The sequence below is a fragment of the Camellia sinensis genome, chromosome 3 (assembly GCF_055761805.1).
Source record: "Camellia sinensis isolate YWXY chromosome 3, ASM5576180v1, whole genome shotgun sequence".
NCBI lineage: Eukaryota > Viridiplantae > Streptophyta > Magnoliopsida > Ericales > Theaceae > Camellia > Camellia sinensis.
Window position 1 is genome coordinate 32097165 of NC_138963.1, and position 5446 is coordinate 32102610.

At 32.6% G+C, this 5446-nt stretch overlaps 1 long non-coding RNA gene across 1 annotated transcript; it reads left to right on the top strand.

Moving 5' to 3' along the window:
• The first annotated feature begins 973 nt into the window (after nucleotides 1-973).
• LOC114279691 (uncharacterized) lies at nucleotides 974-4149 on the top strand. The gene is made up of 2 exons (XR_014363722.1): nucleotides 974-2050; nucleotides 3890-4149. It is a non-coding gene; the product is annotated as an uncharacterized LOC114279691 (long non-coding RNA).
• The last annotated feature ends 1297 nt before the right edge of the window (nucleotides 4150-5446 follow it).

Below are 5446 nucleotides of genomic sequence, written 5' to 3' on the forward strand. Positions count from 1 at the left end.
TTTTACACTTCTATTAATGTGAATGTTAATATGTCAGTGTGAATATTCACATTGTCAACGGGCCGGGCCCGCCCCGACTCGCAGCCGGGTTTCGGGCCGCTCATGGGCCAATTTTACATTCATACCAATGTGAATTTTAAAATATGAATGTTCACATTATTAAATTGCTAATCGTTCAAAAAATATTTATAAGGGTATCAAAATTAAATATAAGGGCATAAGTGTCCAAGAAAATAGTGTAAATCAAGAAAATGGACTTTATGGAATAAAACTATACATACATGGGACTAAATGGGTTAAAAAATTCCTTCATGGACTTCTTGGGTTAAAACACTTCTAAATTGGACTTATTAATAAAAATTCCTTTGATATACCTATTTTGATAAGCATATGAAAATAATTTTTTTAAGACAAACGCAAACGTCATACACATCTACATAGGAGTGTAATTTGACTATCTGAGTTCAGTTTGAATTTTTTTAAGGTTTGGATAATATATTTTTAAATTCGGTACGGACTTAGGTAAAAATTTGTGAAACCCCGTATTTTTATATAATAAAAATAATATGTATATTTTTAATTTTCTTAAATAATTATTCACAATATTTTGAATTTAATAGTCTGTATATTTTTATACTGAAAATTTATTCAAAACAAAATAAAATAAAATATTTTTGACTTTATATTATTACTCAATATAAATTTCTGAACCGTATGATATTTTTATTATATTTTTCTCTATATTTTTTTGTAATCAAATTACACTGAAACCTAATATTTTCTGCACTAAAATCCAATCAGAAACCATGGGCTTGCTCCCCATGTTTTCTCACATCCCGCCTTCCACGTGCAATCACTTCCTACATCAAAAGAGAACGTGGTGAACATGCCATTCCATACCTCCAGGTGTTCAATTTCTCATTTTTTTATTTTATTTCTTTTCATCTTCCTCACTTTGCTTCCCTTCTAATTTGATATCTCTGTCTATCCATTTCATATATCTCTCTCTCGGTTCTCTCTCTCCCTCCATCTCTCATTCTCAAAACTCTCTTTCTCCTTTATCCATGTTTTTCCTCCTTCCCCAACCTCCATAGCCATGGCCTCAACCCACACTATCGCCAACCCGCGAACTTCACCACCATTGGCGCACCGTCGGACCGCCACCACCACCATCACCTATTTCCATTATCATCTAGAACCACCATTCACAAAGTGTTGTAGGTGAAGAAAGAGAAAAAAGAAGGAAGATGGAGGAGAAAGAAACAAAGTTAGAGAAGTTTACTTTGAATTTCAAAAAGTTGGTTTTCGGCTTACTTTCGGCATGCCAAAACCATCCATTCCGGGAAGAATTGAGAAAAATGGATCATGTAAGATGAAGTACGGAGTAAGTTGAAGAGATTGGCGAAAGAATGAAGTAAAACCGTTAAGAATTAAGAAAGTTATGGAGTCCGAAAGATGGTTCGAAGAAATGTCCGAGACGGTAGGAAAATAATCTTATTTTTGGTCAAATTTTGGAGGTCCGACGGCATGCAAAAAGAGACGGAACGAGGCGTGTGAGTAGTGAACCAAAAACTAGGCCGTGAGGTGAATCCAACGACAGAAAAATAAGATAAAACGGAGTTACGATGAAGAAGATACAAGTATTTGAACTGGGGACATTGAAACCAAATTTCTGGGTCTCTTCTGTTCGTGCATGCTACGGCTTTGGAGAAGATGAGCTTAAATTTTATCCTGTGTTTCTCGGCCCATGCTGCTACGGTGCACCCTAGTACCTCTAGGTTAATCGAGTGGTCCTATGACTTTGGGGATGACCACCCTTAGGTTTTTCGACGTGTAGAATCCATTTTTGGGGTTAGATCTTGCAAAATTTGAGTCTAAGATGATGATCAACAACTAAATGTTCTAAGAGAATCCAATGGCAGATCAACGGTGAGATCGCGTCCGATTGATGTGAAATTTTAGCAAGACGATCATGGAGCCAGGACAATCATATCTTACGATCAGAATCATAAATCAAATTCGGACGATAAATCGTTAACAACCTAACATAGTAAGTAAACTCTTATAACCGTCTAATTCTTTTTAATTGTTAAATATTTAGATTTGTGTTCATATGTTAACATAGCTAAAACTTTAGATAAAATTTTGTTTATAGTTGTATGTGAATTTGTGATTGGTATGTTATTTGAAGGTCATTTCTTTATTAGTAGCCTTAAAATCATGATATAATCTTGGATTTAGACTTGCATGTGTAATTTGTGCCATTAAAGAGATGATTAAAGATTTTATTTGGTTTGATTATATAACTCTTCAATCTGCTAGAAACTCGTACGAATTTTTAGACAATTTTATGCTCAAAATTTTGAAATGATTTCTTCTACAAAGTTGTTGAGAATGATGTCTAGTTCACCCAGGAATTTTCTTAACAATTATTGAGCTTGGTACGAATTTATACAAATTTATAATTAAATCTGCTACTGTAAGACAGATTTTAGTATATGTTTAAAAGCTTATTAAAAATTCCATATTAATCCAAATCTGGAAATTTCTAACTAAAATATGAAATTTGAGAAGTCTAATTTCATACTAAATTTTGAGATTGTGGGTTTGATTTATAAATTTAAGTATGGAATTAATTTAAGAAAATGTGATAAATCTGTGTCATAAAATTTCTTAGAATTTTACAGAATTATTTATAACTTATCTTTGGGAATTTATTCCTGAAAATTGACCCAAACATATTTATTGAATATTCTGTACATTTCCACGAATTTTAGAACTGCATAAATAATTTATTTATAATTTTTATTACCTAAGGTATAACCTGAAAATTTCCTGACAGGTTTAAGATCATGACTTTAATTATTTATTCGGATAAAAATCAGTTATTGTGTTGGTCCAATTCATCAAATATAGTAAATTAGTAATCCATGTAGGGGTGTATTGTGATTTATTTAATATTGTGGTAGTCTAATCTTGTAAATTAAAGATCCATGCACGTGTGTGGCTTTGGTTTATTTTCTCTGTATCTAAATTATTATTTCATACCATGGTTTAAATAAATTGTTTATTTAAATGCTGTACATTTATTTATTATTGTGTGACATGTGCAATATTTTATGTTGGGAATTTTAATGAGTTGATATGACATCAATTGTGATTAAAATTTAAAATTATTTGTGAGTACTATCAAAATTAACTGAAATGATTAACGGCATATACAAAGTTAACAATTAACGGTTAATACCAGTTGTTCAGAGTGAGTCTGGGTTTTAAAGAGTATACGAAATTAAGGGTTGACGGTTAATACCGGTTATTCAGGGTGAGTCCTGATTTTAAAGAGTGTATGAAATCAAGGGATTGACGGTTAATACCGGTTGTTCAGGGTGAGCCCTGGTTTTGAGAATTCTCACGTAAATTGTGTTGCGAAACTCTAAGATGGCACGGGACTTATTTGAACCCTTTTCGGTATTTGGTTTTGGAATAAGGGTGGATGTGCTGGTGGCACACAGGGAGGTTACGTACCCCTGGCAGACCGTTTCCTTGGGGCAGACCACGGATGCCACTACTTGGGTATATCACTCCGGACGTGGGCATCCCTGGTAGTTACGGTTGGTAACACTTGAATATTTGACCAAGGGAGGGTTTCAAATTAACCGTTGCCATGCTTAGTGGTTGGTAAGTTAAATCTCTTTGGTGAGATTTCGAGTGTCACCTAATTTATTAAAATTATTTTAATGGTTGTAATTTATGCTTACAATTATATTGTTACCTCGTGTTTATAATCTCATTATTTTTCTCTTAAAAAGAATGGTAGGTTGGTTATGTTTTCTTACTGTGTTGCAAAACTCATGGCATATATTTTTGTTGCCCTGGCGTTTTATGCCAGGTCTTGGCGAGAAAATAACTGAAGCTGAAATGGAGTCGGCGCTAACGTAGAGCCTTGGCTGACCTGAAACCCCGAGTAGAGCCGAATAAATAATATTATTTTATATAATAGCTATTAAGGACTTTATAATTTCATTTGATGTTGTATTTGGATAATTTTAAGCTTTTATCTATTGTTATTTGGACGTTTGGTTATGTACGAGAGTTGGATTACCCTATTAAGATGTCAAATTTTTAGTTTATTAAGTCATTTTGTTTATTTAATTTCCCTTGATGTTCGAAAAATTTGGGGCGTCACAAAATTTAGAAATCCGAATTATATTTGTGTAGGCTTGGACAAAAATATCAAATAACACGAGCAACCCGAAACCCGAATTATACATATATAAATGTATAAAATTATTAAATATACATATAAATTATTAGTAATTACGTGATATTAAAGTAATTTAGATTATTAAATCATATTGAATATATATTATATATACAAATAACATAAAATCTTATTTTTTTTATTTTCACTCATAAATTGTAAGGACTACTATAGCGGCATCTCTCTTACATTATCTAAATTATTTGTTTTGATGGCATTAATGATTTCCTATATAAAAAAAAATGTAAATAGGGTCAAATTTTACTAATTTAATAATGTAGCTGCAAGAATAAATAAATAAATAAAATAAATAAAATTCATTTACAATTCGGACAACTCGCGGCAATTTGGATTATACTTGGGTCGGGCTTGGGCAGGCAACCTCAGGTTACAATTCAGGCCTGGGCAGGTCTCAGCACAACTTAAGCTGGGCTTGGACAACCTTCTAACCCGCTCGAACCCGCTCGAGTTGCACTCCTACATCTATATTTATTAACAGTCGTGCTAGAGCCTCGAATGCCTCGAATCATTTTTTTTTTTAAGAATGATTATGTGTAGAGGTATATTAAAAAACTAGATATCTCGCACCCCGCTCGAACCCGCTCGAGTTGCACTCTTACATCTACATTTATAAACAGTCGTGCTAGAGCCTCGAATGCCTCGAATCATTTTTTTTTTAAGGATGATTATGTGTAGAGGTATATTAAAAAACTAGATATCTCGCACCAACTCAGCTTGTGTGATTTGATAAGGTAATAAAATTGATTAATCAATTAGGCTGTTGATTAAAATTTATTACTCCCTCCGTCCCAAAATATTGGTCCCTTTTGGGGAATCCAACTTTTTTTGGTAGTACACTTATTGCATTTGAAAAAAGTTGGTTTTCCAAAATTACCCTTTTGATAGTACATTTTTTGGGAATATCAATGTCATAATTGTACTTTTTAAATTGTTTATTAATTTAAAAGAAGGGCAAAATAGGAAATTTACATTATTTTTGTACTTGATTTATAAAGAGGGACTAATATTTTGGGACAATGAAAAATGGAATAAGGGACTAATATTTTGGGACGGAGGGAGTAATTCCATAGAGTTTTATATGAATCCATACTATATTTTTATTTCAAAGCCATATGGGATTAACAAATTTTAACCAGCAGTCTAACTGATCAGTTAAATTTATCA